The sequence below is a fragment of the Callospermophilus lateralis genome, chromosome 7, assembly GCF_048772815.1.
Source record: "Callospermophilus lateralis isolate mCalLat2 chromosome 7, mCalLat2.hap1, whole genome shotgun sequence".
In the NCBI taxonomy this organism is placed as follows: Eukaryota; Metazoa; Chordata; class Mammalia; order Rodentia; family Sciuridae; genus Callospermophilus; species Callospermophilus lateralis.
Window position 1 is genome coordinate 38,693,764 of NC_135311.1, and position 15,776 is coordinate 38,709,539.

The window sequence follows — 15,776 nt, forward strand, 5'->3', positions numbered from 1 at the left end:
GTGTGTGTGTGTGTGTGTGTGTGTGTGTATCTGAATAGCTTTAGTAAATGTAATCTTTCTACTTTGGGATGTAAACAGAGCTAGAAAATTATATGCCAAACCTCCCCAAATAGTCTTTTAAAATTGCTGAATTAATGTGCTATTAATCTTGTTCACCAGTTTGATGCAAAAGTTTTTTTTTTTTTTTTTTTTTTTTGTGTGTGTGTGTGTGTGAGTAGTACATGGGAAGAAAAAGGCTTAGGACATTAGATAACTTCTTGAAAATCAAAAACTAGTAGCATTTGATTACAAACAAGACATTCTTAATCAAAGCCATCATACATTCTCTACAATTATAATCAAAATTTCACAGTCATTTTTTTAAACACTGTATATAAATACACATCACAATGATGCAATTAGAATTATTACAGAATATATACAAAATGAACAAAGTTTAGATTTAGACCAAAAAATTAATTGCAGTCTTTTGAAAAAATAACTTGATTAGATATTATTTTATCTCTTATGGTAATTTACATTTATACAAATTTTAATTAAATTTATTAGATTCAGGTGCGAAGAATGTCTGCAATATCTACATTTAAAGTTACTACACTATAATTTTATAAATCCAAATTTTAAACGTAGGGTACTTTAATGAATAATGAAATCCTCTTCTGAATTACTTAGGTTCTATTACCTATATCTTGCATTTTCATATGAGTGTGTGTGTGTGTGTGTGTGTGTGTGTGTGTGTGTGTGTATAATATGTACATATGTATATATATGTATATATATAATATATATGTATATATATGATATGTATATATATTATGTATATAATATATATTATATATAATATGTGTGTGTGTATATATATATATATATATATATATATATATATATATATATATATATAACTATAAAGTCCTTGTAGGAAAGTAATGATCATAGACTAATAATTACTGAAGATTAAAGTACCTAACAGAATGCCTGAATATCAACATTTTTTTTAATTTTCATAGACTCTTGAGTCCTATTTTTAAAAAGGCTCTTAAATTCACAGTTTTTAAATTACTAAAAATGATTTAGGTATTTTAGCAACTATATAAAACACAGATATCTTCAGTTTACCAAATCACTGGCTAAAAATAATGACATATTAAACATCCCTTAAAGAAACAAAACAAATCCCACTACAATCTTTAATGCTTTGTTAGTCAGTCCATTTGAATAAAAAATGTAAGAATCATGTATTGGTTTGAAACTTTTTATTCCAAAAGTCTACAAAGAGAACTGTATTGATGAAAAATCTTTCCCTAAACTCATCTGTTACAGCTTCTGTATTCCTTATTTCTTCATTCATGCCAAATTTTATACTTGATAGTTTTGTGAAGATCTATGTTACCACTACATAATGATTAATTCAATTCACACACACACCTCATTTTTAACAATACCCAGTAATCACTTCAAGAATTTATTGTTTCAAACACATACCGCCTCTGAAAGACAATGCAGAAATCCCTAAGCATGTTAACCATTCCTCATTAGAGGAAAACTTCTCCTTCTCTGAAAATCACTTATTGTACGTTAATATTTTGTGGTTTTTTTAAAAATATAACTTCTTAATTTTAAAAATTAGCCTGGGGATTTATGCCCCTTTGTATTTTCCAAAGTAAAAATAGCGTATTCCAAAATTCACCCTAAAAATGCTATTTTTTTTCTTAAAAAAGATATTCCTTATCTAAACACAAGATATCATTTAAACATGATCCATAATTTGTTTATGTAGACATTCTATCTGTATTTGTTCTAAATCTAGAACCAAAGAATGACTGTGAAATACCAAATGCTGCTTTGGCTATTTCTACTGAACAAAGTCATACAACACCATATTTTATAAATTATATTATAGTGATTTATAGATGTTCTTGGCCAATAGAATCAGAAGAATAGGACATCTGATTCTTAAGACACTTGAGGAAATTGAGAATGTATATAACACAGTAAAGAAAAAAAAATTTAAAAAATCCAATTTAGAAGGGGCATAGAATTATCTAAGATTTAAAATGTTCTCCTTTCTTCTCTTTCAAAATTATAATTTCAAATTTCTTTTTAAAATAACCGAGTTAAAATATAGTAATTGTTAAACTATCTTCCAGAAAGTCAAGCATCCTTCACATTTCTGTACTGGTCCATTATCTGTCTTGTGCAAGTGTTATCAATTCATGGCACCAGGGTTACATTTTACTTTTTCCTGAAGAATTGATGATGCACATCAAACATCATCCCAATTCCTCAAGAATTATCCACTCTGCTGCTGCCTTTGATTTTCTCTTCTTGTCTGCCTGCTCTGCCTGGGTGTGAAGCCAATTACTACTTCCTTAGTTATAAATGTAAATGGCAAGTTTCCTCCTTCACTATTCAAAGCCAGTGTTGGCCTAATAAGCAAGTCTGAAATAATCTGAGATGATAACTTAGTTTTCCTGCTGTTTGTTGCTGCACTCTTAATTCAGTTTTATCTGCCTGATGCATCCATGTCTTTCTTTCTGGGCTTTCTTCAAAATTCTTAAAGCCAACACATTTACATATTGAGGAATACATTATTTTTTGCCTCATAGCACTCAGTAGTTATTAAAACATCCTGATATTGGCAATTACATCCCTTGCTATGATATCAATATGCTTTTCCCCCTTTCCTTTTCCTATTTTAGGCTTAAAATATGTATTTATGTCAAGGCATGCCTGTATTGCTTTTTGCCTTTAATTTTTATGTTCCAAATTTTTATAACTGTTATAGTTAAAGCTTTATCCTGGGGTTTCATAAACTGAATTCCAGACCACTCACGTATAATAGAAACAAGCCTTCATTGAAGAACACTGGTGGTGGCTGATCAGAACATAAAGGTGTTTCCCTGATCAGCCCCGAACAATTGCAAAGGTGCTCCTTATAAGCATAAAAGCTGCAAAAGGGATGTTTGAGGGTATATCCAATGCAAGCAAGCCAGGTTACAGAAGCAGGAGAGTGTAGTCAAGTGGTGGGAAGCCTAACCAATCACAGTTAGTCCAATCACCCCAGTTACAGAAACAGGGCCCCATTACCCTAGTTATAGAAACAATGTCCCATTAGGTTGTTCCATGTTCTTACAGATGTCTATAGCAAAAGGCAAAGAACATCTTGCCCCATTCATGACCCTTCTACGTGGCATGGTTGTTTTACAGGATGAAGTCATAAAACAAAATGCAGTCACATTTGCTTTTACTATAATATTCCCCACTGGTTTTAGTAGGTTCGATGTCAATCTTGCACATTATTAGCTGAAGTTTCTTTTTTCCATCCTTCTATGTCTAAGGGATAATACTGGGCTCACAAGACTATAAGTCCAACCTCACCTACATTCTTGTGTATATGGTTTAGGAGGGTTTTAGGAGGCATTGTCCTACAGTAATCCCAATCAGGAGAAGGATTAGGGGTCAAATAATGGTTGAAATGATGTAGTCAACAAAGAGGACTATGAAAATATGTTTTGGAACCAATTGCCTGAAGTTTATACTGCTTTCCTTCTTTCCTTTAACTTGTTTCTCACTAGTGCCAAAATGTCCTTTATTATCCCAGAATGGTTTTCATAGAAACAACAAGTTTCTCCTGGAGCCATACAAAGTCCTTTTTTTTTCTTTTAGAAAGATAATATCTAGACCTCATCTGTTTTGTAAGACTATTTCTGTCAGAGAGTCTAGTGAAACCCCTAGTTTGTACATTGACCTTTTTAGTTATCCTAAATCTGTATCAATTTGATGGCTGACTAACTTAAAATTTTTAGACCCTGTGATAAGAGCTGCAGCTCCCAAGGCAGTAGATCCAGCTATTCCCAAACCAGCCAGGCGGGAAACTAAAATGGGGGAAGCCAGTCTATATTGATAAATCAGTGGGCCCTGGCCTTGTAATAAGTCCAGGTGTTTTGTTTTTCCTTTTACTCCATCAAAATAGTAGGTTACATAGTTCAGAGTTATTGACAGTTTGGAGATTTAGGCAAGAATTTTGAAGTGGGACCCAGGAAGCACAATTGGGACAGTTTGACAGTTTGGAGATTCAGGAAAGGATTTTGAAGTGGGATCTGGGAAGCACCTGGCAAATTGGGAGTTTTTACATTTATAAGTTGGGTTGTGGAAGCAAGTGTCTCTTTCTGGGAGATCACCCAGTGTGATGTTGGGAGTATTTTCCGTGGTACACCTTTCTGAGCTACACATATTGGCGAACATCTATAGTGACTGTAATTTTTCCTCCAATATTAGGGACCTCCTACTGCTGTAAGGGAAAAGGCAATGACCATTCTTGCTACTTCGAGCTGAGAGGAGGCAATGTGCAGTGGGCAACCAGTTTGGAGTCCATTTTTAGAAACTGAGTGGGTCAAGGAGTTCATGGTAAAAAATCTGGTTCAGGAAGAACAGGATGTAAATTCATCTGGGGTGGGCAGTTCTATGAGAGAAACAAAAAGACATGAGTGCTGAAGTAAGATTAATACAAAATAGCAGTTGTAGTTTCTTAAAACCTGTTCATAAACATTAGGAAAATGACAAAAATTAATAATTGTTTACCAGAAGGTGGAATAAAGACCTGAGAAATTGTCTCCATAACAAGGCCTGACAAAGCCCAATAAGGCAATTTTTTTTAGGGAACATATATCTTTAACTTTGTCAGAAATGTAGACACAACAAAACATTTAGTTAAATTAGTTAATATCATTTGATTTTTGTAAAAATATCTTTTTGGCATGACCTCTGTGTTCAGTATAGATCTATTTTGGTACTTAGGTTAGATAATTATATTAATAAACATTTATTACATATACCTATGTAGGAAGTTGGGAAGACCTGTAGGCCTTAAACTGACTAAAAACTTCTTGCAATATTTATTGCTAGTTATCAGGAATTTTTGCCAAAGAATCTCTAGTCTGTTGTCTCCAGTCTTACTTATTTTGAGGGGTGTTAAGCAAGTGTACATTTTAAGTTACATTAAAATAACTGTTGTTTCTTTATATTGCCTAGGAATGGCTGTGCTTTGGTTTTTTAACTGTTCTTGCTAGGTGTTTAAGACCAAGCTGGTCAAACTGACCTTGTCTTTATCTATTGGTAAGAGTCAGCTGAGTTTCCTTGGAGGACACTCTTGGGGAACTTGTGAAAAGCATCTTAGCTCTGTTAATGTCATCTGCTTTAGGATGGGTCAAGATCTTGCTGACCATATGGCTTCCCTTGGAAGCATCAGGTATATCTTCCTTTTTAAATGACCCTCCCCTTTTGCAGCATTTACACTCATTTCTGTTCTCCAAGGGTCTCATTAATCTCCCTTATCAGGAAGTTATGTGGCCCAGAGTTGCAAAGCTTTTCCCCCTGCCCTGGGTTCAGGCTGACCCACAGGGCAAGAGACAAATATTTGTTTCTTTGGCCCCTTTATTGGCATTAAACATCCAGCAAGTCAGCTTTACCAGTTTTAAAGTAAGAATGCTGGGCTTTAACTTTAATGGTTATAACTTTGCAGTTATTTTTTTTTTACAAAACACAATATCCTTATTTTATTTATTAATTTATGTAATGCTGCAGATTGAACCAGTGCCTCACATATGTAAGGCAGACACTCTACTGCTGAGCCATAACTTTAGCCCCTTTACAGTTAACTTAATCTTTTTAAATTACTATGTGTCTACAGATGATGGCTTAATATCTCAAATTAATTTAGGTTGTGTGTTTATGAAGTATTACCTCTGTAAAACATTAACAGGTATCAGTTATTGTTAGTTGTGGAGCCTGCTGAACAAATTTTAGTTTCGCTTGTTTGCCTGAAGTCTGAACAATCAACCCCAATCAAGGCTGAATATTCAAACCCACTTAAAGTTAAACACTTGACTTTTACCTGTCTGGTGTAATTAAAACCCACATCTGACCCCTGCCTGGTCTGCATGAAGGCAGAAGATGACCACCGTAGCAACTACTGTACGGTCCAAACACTGTATGCCAACAAGGCAGCTTGAAGACCCAGAAACCCTGTTAGATTTTGGCTATAATAACTCTCTCTTGTTCTCTCTTTTTTTTCACTTACCCTTTGCTTTCCCCTTCTCTCTCTCTCTCTCTCTCTCTCTCTTTCTCTCTCTCTCACTTTTCTTTCTTTCTTTCTCTCTCTCCCCCCCTCTCTCTTCTGTGTGTTAATCAGACACTGCCACAGTAAAGGTCTCTTGGTTGCTCTGAGTATCATGGTCACTTTTTTTAGTTATAATGAAAATACAAAGTGAAATTAACAATAGTAAATACATATTTAGCTTGTATATAATTCTGAAATTTAGCTGAGTTATACATTATATTTCTTATTTGAGATCACAGTAATCTTTCCAATAAAATTAATCTTTGAATATAATTTTAAATCAACTGAAATTTGGCCTACTTTGAACTTATTCTGACATGCTGTAAGGTGGGAGGAAGAGCCTTATCTCAAGTAAGGCATGGCTGTTTACAAATCTTAGGTAAAGATTTTAGTTTTAAAGCTGATCTTTATCTCTCTTTTTAGATATAATTTTATGAAGTTTACATATATTGTTTCCTGACTCTGTATGAATGTTAGCACAACATGACATACATCTTAAACATTAATTAGGGAAAGGCTGAGAGCCCATAACATTTTTTTTTCCATGTGGAGAAATGGCAAAATGTTTTATAATATTAACCTTTAAATAGATTAGGCTTTCATTAAATTTTAAAATACATTCAATTTTTTATATTTTAGTGTAAAATGTAACATAAGATTTGGTTACAAAACATTAAATAATATAAGTAAATCTCCAATAAAATCTCTTATCTTACAGAAAATTTTAGTTTGGAGAATACCAGCTTGATAAAATGTTCCTTTGAACATTTTACGTTAAAGATTTGTATACCTGAAAGATATGAACACATTTAATCTGTAAAGAATATCAATGCATCATACTTTTATTGATGTTTTAGTAATATTTAAGGTTAGCTTTTAAAAGAAAATCTAGACTCTGTAATGTAGCACAATACTTTAAAATAACCGTTGCTGTTTAGCCACAGATGTACAAACCTTGATTTTTCTCAAGATTACTTGTTCTAGGGGATAAAACTTAATAGATACAATGTAATTGATATTTTAGAAGTTTTGTCATTTTAACATATAAATATATCAGTACATTAATATTTGTCCTTAGGGAACAACCTTGAATAGCTTTAACTATTTATGTTACATATACAACAAACTTAGTTACATATAAACATTTTAATATTTGTCTTTTTTTATAGACCTTTATATTAGTTAATTAGACCCTTTTCTTGTTTACTTAGATATATTATAATTATACTTTACCAAATAAAGACCTTTTACCTCGAACCGGTTTTTATTAAATATATTTTTTTATATTAAGAACTTTTTAAAAATTTTTAATCCATTAATTCTTTTATCTGTTTGAACCTTGAAATAACCTTTATAAATTTTTGAATTTAGATAAATTTATCTATTTAATAAGATGAAATGTAGGTGAAACCTCTTGACCCCTTGTATGTAGAATAATACTTATTTGGATTTTTAATTTATGCTAACTTTTTTATGATAACATAAAATAATTTTAAATTTCTTTTTAGTTTACCAATTTAAGAAAACACCAACATTGTTTAAGTATTTCATTTATGGAATTTAAGGAGTTAAGATTACTTGATATTATATTTAACCATCAGAAATTTAACTTTGTACCAATTAGATGTCTCTAACAAACACATTCATGATTAATTTTATAAATGTTTAGATGTAATGTCAGACAAGTGAATTGAATAGTATTAATAATTTTTTCCTGTTGAAGAAAAATCCTAGAGACAATGGATGTCAGACACTTTATAGATATTAATATTTTAATAGCTGTTTAACCATCTAGAAACAAAACTGTGAATTAATAACTTTAAAGACATTTATACTTTTTTCTACTTTCCCAATTTGAATTGAACCTTTTAAATCGTATTAACCAAAATTATTTGGATCCATTTTTTAAAATTATAATTTATGAGCTTATATGTCAATTTTTTTACCAAATATATGTAGACAGGGCAATACATGTAGTCAGACAGTACACTGGTGAACCCACACAAAGCAGACAGACAAACAAAGCCTTATTGATTATTTTAAAAACTTATTAGTTTGAGAGTTAATCTTTGTAAATTTTCCTTAGAACAAAGCAGAGTGTAATCAGAAAAACATATTCACCTAAGCGTATGGGAACAAAATTATGAATTTAACAAATATAGAATTCTAAAAGTTTTCTAACCTTTTTCCTGATGTGGTCCTGTTCATGAAACCTGAAAAGAATTAAAGGAACATAGACAAATGAAGGGGTCTTATTTTTCCTGAAGGAACTTCCCAAAGACGCAGCTTCATTGGTGTCCATGAGAGAGTCCCCTCAGTTGGGGTCCCATTCTAAACTGGTTTCTCTGGTTTCTTGGATAGCAGCCACTAACTTTTACCCTTATATTGAAAAATCTTTAGACAATTTTTTTAATAGTTGAGAGTTATTCATTCATGCAAATACTGAGTGAAAAGCCAAATTTTCTAGACAAAATTATGCTTTTTGTTATACAATTTAGGAATAATAATTTTAAAAAACACTTTTTTTTCATCTGTTCTGTATTGGAATTGACATGATTTACCCAGTTGGCCACCTTGCCCAGTTCCTAAATAAAGGCAATCTCTAGAATACCTTTTTCTTTTTACTTTTAGCTTTTACTTTTATCATTTGTTTTAGTCCTGATGGCAGCACTTTACACTTTATTGCAAGCTGTAGTGAGCAAAGTTAAAACAATTTTAACCATTTTTTTCCATTAGAAACAAACTGGGGTAGAAATTAACACAGAACACAAAGGGAACAAACAAAAACAAACCAATAGACAACATCCTGAAAACTCCTAAGAAAACAAGTTAAAGGGGTACAGGTGAGCGCTTCCTTGTCTCATGATGTCTGTGGAGCGAAGAATTCCTGATGAAAGAAGAGTGGTTATGAGAACAAGAAAAGGGCTCATGCTCAAAACACAGACAGATAAACACAAGATAAATGGCCAGCAAATAGACACTGGTCAAATGACAAATAGCAAGGCAAACGTTGGACTGTACATGAATAGATAAACAGGACAAACGGCTGGTGAACTGACACTGGACAAATGACAAACAGCAAGAAGACGCTGGAGAAATGACAAACAGCAGAACAGACACAAAACAAGCAACAATTGCTGAGGTCACACAGAGAGACCTCTAATGGGCCAGAGACCATTTCTCATCCTGCCCCCAAATTGATGAGGCCTCCAGTGGGCCCCAGATACAGAAAGATGAGGTCATGCACTGAGACCTCCAGGGAGACAGTGACAATGTCTTCTCCTGTCCCAGGAAAGGTGTTTAAGCAACTGCATCCAATCTGACCTTTTTCCCAGAAGAGTGTACTCACCAGAACTGATAGGCTGGTAGGAGGCTTTTCAGAGCATGCTAGGATGGATTGGCGTTGCCCTTGGAGTGATGCTGAGGAACATCTCTCAGGAGCTCCCCTGTACTCGAGGTCAACGACTGTCCTTGGAGGCAAATTTGCCATGAGGGTAGGGAAGAAATGGATCAAGGGCAAGCCCTCAGATATTATAGTTAAAGCTTCATCCTGGGGTTTCATAAATTGACTTCCAGAACACGCACATAAAATCAAATGAAGCCTTTATTGAAGCACACCAGTGGTGGCTGACCAAAACACAAAGCTGTTCCCCTGATCAGCCCTGAACAATTGCAAGGGCGCTCCTTATAAGCCTGAAATCCACAAAAGGAATGTTCGGGAATGTAGCCAATGCAAGCAAGCCAGGTTACAGAAGCAGGATAGTGCAGTCAAGAGGCGGGAAGCCTAACCAATCAGAGTTAGTCCAATCACCCCAGTTACAGAAACAGAGCCCCATTACCCTAGTTACAGAAACAATGCCCCATTAGGTATTTCCATTTTCTTACAGATATCTATGGCAAAAGGAAAAGAACATCTTTCTCCAGTCATGACCCTTCTACTTTGCATGGTTGTTTTACAGGATGAAGTCATAAAACAAAATGCAGTCACATTTGCTTCTACTATCACATAACAATTAGTACAACTGAAATTGTTATAAAATTTGCCATTTACAAAGCAATCACAGTATAATTTGAAACAGATTTTTTTTTTTTTTTTTTTTTTTTTTACAATTATAGGGCTTTCTCGGCTGACTGGCAAATACTGATGGGATTATGCAATTGAATGGAAGACTTGCCTGGGTTTGGATAAATTAGGGCTTATTGCTATACACACACATAAAGAATTACTATAGCTGAATAATGTATTGAGCTGGAATCACTTCATAACCCACAATCCCTGTGCCTGGAGCTTGTGAAAAGACAGTACCTGGTGGCAGGTTAGTGAGGTTGGGCTGGATTTGTGACAGTGGGATAGAAGGCATAATAATCCATTGCTGTGGTGGGATGTGAATTACTATTTGTGAAGCCTGATTGATGGGGTTTGGGACAATTTGTTGGATAGCCTGTGCTTGGATAAATGGAACTGACATCTGCTCTGGTGTTGTAATATCAACCACTGGTTTTGCTTCTTAAAGAGGCTTAATGCTTCTACTGGGATTCTGACTAACTGGTTGGGTTAAGATACTAGCTGTTGTGGCAGTAACAAATCAGACATAATGAAACTTCTTTCCAGGCACTTGAACCTTCAGGGCATTTGCCAGTAGTTCCAGAGGAGTTGGGAGCAGTTTCCAGAGGAATATTGTCTTAAATTGTGATATGATCACGCCTCCAACAGTGATGGTCTGCACAGCTGATTTCATTGCCTTATTTGGAGATTTCAAAGGGGAGATGGTTATTTTATTTGGCATATGCATTGTAAAATTAAAAGTTCATGCATTAACACCACTTTCAGATATTGTTATGGTCTTTGATGGAGTTCAAAGTGTAGTCTGTGAAAGAACCCTACCTGCAATGACTGATGTTGTCTGTTGTGTAACTGCTTTACTATTAATTGGTTTTGCAAAGATCAGCTTCATGATTACTGGACCACAGGTTGGTGTTCCAGGTTTCTTAGCAATCTCATCTGGCACCACCTCTATGATCACCTTTGATTTCAGTGTCCATCATGACTACTAGATTTTATACCTGGCTTTTCCAATTATACAGACCTGTCCTGTCTATATATTATGTACTTGGTATTAAACTGGCATTTAAACAAATTGGCATTCATGAATTAAAATTTAAATAAGGAAATGGAGCCAAATAATTCAATTCAAATCTATTAATTAAATAAAAATATAGATGTCTTTAAAATTCTAACTCACAAATTTTTCTACATGGACAGACAAAAAATATTTATTTCTAAAATATATCTAAAATGTAATATAACAACAATTGCTTCTAAAATTTTTCAACAGAGAAGAGATAATGAATACTGCTAATCACATTGTTCTGATATTTTTATTTTATGATTAAAATAAATAAATTAAATTAAAAATAATTGGAATTAACCTTAATCAATATGGTTTCTTAAATAAATAAATTAGAAATTACAACTGAAGACTAACTACTTTCTACTTTTTCTTTCCAATTGTTAAAAAAACAACAGGATCCTGCCTCAAATCTCTCCATAGCAAGCTGAATTAATTTCCATTATCCTGGCATTGAGATTATTTTCTACTACTTTAAATATTGTTAAAGATTCTTAATATACAGCTAAAGCTGTTCCTCATATTTCTGTAGCTGTGTTATCCCCTCATTTGGATCCCAAATTACTGTCTTTTTTTTAACCCTTCAAACTCTTTCACAGCATCATATTTCCCCCATCTTCCTTGCTCATATGCACAGCCACACTAAGATTCCTGGACCTTTGATAGAGAATAACACCAACACAGATACAGCTATGAGATCACTTTATATTTTATTTTCAGATGCTGTAAAATTTTATGGATTTTTTCATCAAAATGCTCAATCGCTAATTATGATGTTTTCCATTTCATCCCAAAAGCTCATGCCATTGTCAATAACTATTCTCATTGTACACCCTTGCAGGTTCCTATGTGGAAATCTGAAAATCCATGAGGCCTGCAATCTAATGGACTTTGGCAAATGCATATTACACATTTCCCTACTTTTCATCCTTATTTTCTGCTTCATATTTCCACAGATACTTATTCTGTGTTTATCTGGCTATTGCCTATTGATCTAAAAATGTATCTGCTTAGATTTCTCATTTATTTCTCTGCTTTGCCACTATGGGCAAGCCCACTTATTTAAAGATACATAACTTCCTACATATACAACCTGTGCTTTTGCACAATTTTATACTCAATGAAATATAATTTTAACCCATGGAATTCCCCATTCTACCATACAAGTCTTCATTGAATAAGCACATTATACCCTCAAGACATACCTCCCAATACAAAAAAAAAAGAAGAGGACCTAGCTCAGAGCAGAAAACAATTCTTATTTTATGAAAATGGATATAAAATAAAGGATATAAGGGACAATGGGGGATGAGTGAACTTAAATTGTGGTTTCCAATTTTGAAGTTTTCTGAGAAATGATTTTTTTTTACATTTGAAATCTCCTGTTTACATGACATCGTAGTGTTTTCTTGTTTACTCTTAATATGCTCTAGTTATTCTTTTATGGAAAATCTATCTGATTTTAATTATTATCATCAATTGCAAATAAGCTATCAATTAAAATCTTTAACTAAGCATAAAGTTATGCTCACATTTGCTACAATTATAATAAGTACATTTATTCATATCAAAGCACAAGCTTCATTTAGATTTTGAAATATCCCTGACTGCAAGATTATGTATATAATATTTCCATTGTTGCTTATGTAATAGTAAATTAATTAAATTGTTACACTACCTAGAAAAAAAAGTGAAAATAATTGACTCATAAGTTTCATATTTAAACCATCTTTATTTACAAAATATTATTCTAAGAATTGTAATTCCGTTAAGCTTCAATTGGAGCAAAAGTATAATTATTTGAGTAAAAGCAATTAGTTAAACTAAAAATGAAAGATATATAACTTCTGAAGGCAGATACAAAATATTGTCAGGATTCTTGTTGTGCTTCTGGATGTTCAGTAGCAGGCTCAATTGAAGGTGGAATCAATCCCTGAAGGGAACTCACTTCTACTTTCAGGATGCAGGGGAGGGAGGGAGGAATTCAGCTTTTGGGGGGAGATAATGAGGAAAACACCATAGTCCCATTGAAAATGGGTGTGCCCAGTAGAAAATATTCTCGAGATTCTCCATTCATGTTTCCTGGAGAAGGTGGAGGAAAAATAGGTCCTCTTCTCATGAACTGGATTGGCTGCAAATAATGGACCTCTTGTTGGAGGGAAAGCTGAGAAAGCAAAGCCAGAGCCAGTTGCTTCATTTTCAGCAGGGAAATATGAATCATGCATATTGGAATCACCAAGATCAACTTTGGTATCATTTCTACTGGATTTTCTATCTCTGAAGATATAGGCCTATCCATTTTATCCAATGACAACATACAACCAGTTCTTCTGGTCCAGATAGTCAATCATAATTAGAATAACATCCATGTTGCCTTTGTAGAGGAAGCTGTGGATCAGAATATGGTTGGCCTGGTAGAGCCATCATCATCTTAAGTTTCTGTTCCCATGGAGTTGACAAGGGCCCAATGTTATAAGACACTCTCTCAGGATCACTTATCCCATCATAGCCTGATTCTCTTCTTTCATTGATAATCTGAGGGTTCAGAGAATTCTCTGGGACTTTTGAGACTCTTCCTCCTACCCCTGAAAGCAAAGGTAAGAGTCTGAGTGGACTCTTCTTTTCCAAAAGAGAATCTCTCACTTCTGATGAAGGTGAGGACCATTTGGGGAATTCTCTCTGACAAAGGCTTTATTTGAATCATCAAGTGCAGAAGGATCTTTTTCTACAAGTTTAAATTGAAATTTATTTTCAGTTAAATTTTGTCTGTTGTGGGCATTTTGTTTTCTTAAATCACTGAGGTAACTTTCAGCACTCTGAGCTGCCAACTCATTATCATATGCTTTTTTCTCATACTACATAATCAGCCCCTGATAAGAATGAATGGTTCTCTCCAATTCTTCTTCAAGATCTTTGACTTGCTTTCTATAGTTTCACATCTGTTCAGTTGCATGGCTGATATTTTCATCCATTTTGGAAAGTTTCTCCTCTCGCTCAACCTGGTAATTTTCCTCTCCTATTAATTTTCTTTGAATTTTCATTACAGTTTCTTGATATAGTTCAATCATGACTTTAGGGTGCTGCTGCAGATTCTGATTCTCACTTTTAAATTGTGTATTTTTTGACTGTAAAGATACTTTTTCTGTCTTAAGACTTTTAATATTCTCTATAAGGTCTTCCTTTGTTTCAATTAATTCAGAAAATAAAGTAAAAATTTGATTTCTTTCTCCTTCTAAGGTTTTAAAAGAGGCCTTTAACTTAGGAGCATAAAACCATTTCTTCAAATCTCCTTTTGGCTGATACTCTGAGTGAACACCAACACTCTTAATTTTAAATTCCAAGTTACCATCATCTGTTAGGTCTTCTCCAAGCACAGAAGCCCAATCTTTCATCTGCAGCAAGAGTTCAGTCAGAGACTTAGTGTGATTTTCTTTCTCTCTTAGAACTTGTTCTGCATATACAGTAGAGTCTTCCAATGTTATTTTCTGTTTATTAAGGTCATTCACTTTTTTTTTCCATTCTTCAACTTCTTGTAAAAGTTGTTTCTGACTATCCTGTAGTTGGAAATTTTTTTTCAAAACCTCTTTTATTGCTACCTTAAATCCTTCTATATTCACTTGAAATACTCTCAACGTTGTTTCACCTTTGACTATTAGTAACTTGGGTTTTGGTTCATCTTCTAGGGACTTAATCTGTCTTGGTATATCTGCCATCAATTCATCCTGTTAAGAATGTTTAGTTTTTTCTTCTATCAGCTCTTTTTCTAGAAAGAGCATTTTATCACCAAGTTTAGATTTAGAGCTATCCATATTTTCATATATTGCCTCCAAATTTTCTGCTTCTATGGACTTCTTCTCCAAAATGTTGTTCTTTAAAGTTGACTCTAAGCCTTCATACTCTTTGAACAAGGCTAACTTTCTCAAGTAGTTAACATTTTTCTTCAATTAGTCCAGCAAGTTTTAGAGCAAGCTTTTTTTCTCTTCTCACATAACACCTGCTTCTAACAAACTGACAACATGTCCACAGAAACAAGAGAAAACAGCAAAAAATCCAATAGCTGCATATATCACCAACTCCCAAGGATATCCATAAGGATGGAGGCCTGGTTTTATATCTGCAGACAATGATGCCAAAGCCCTGCATGAGTTTTCCAGAACAAGCCCAAAACACACCTGAGTGGCACCCTTTGGCCGCTCCATTATGCTAAGACTGCTTTGCCTACTGCTGCTGCAGCCAAAGACTGCCCAGCCATTCACAAACAGGCTGTGGACACTCAGGTCTTTGGTGAGAAACTCAAACCTGTACCAGGCAATGGAGCATACCATTGTGAAGCCACTGCAGGGTTGGGGGGTGGAGCTGTGGGTATGGGCAAGGGAAGCCACAGTCATAGGCTCCCAGGAGCCTAGCACACTTGAGTGCTTTTCAGGGAAGTTTTGGCCCCTTCACTATGCTGTGCATCCTGAAGCAGTGCAGGTTCCAGTCTGTTTTATTTGAGCAGAGAGGACTCCTCTCCTTGCCATCCACTCCTT

At 34.2% G+C, this 15,776-nt stretch overlaps 1 pseudogene; it reads right to left on the reverse strand.

Moving 5' to 3' along the window:
• Positions 1-2,225: 2,225 nt before the first annotated feature.
• Positions 2,226-15,572, reverse strand: LOC143404206 (protein lin-54 homolog pseudogene; annotated as a pseudogene).
• Positions 15,573-15,776: the final 204 nt, after the last annotated feature.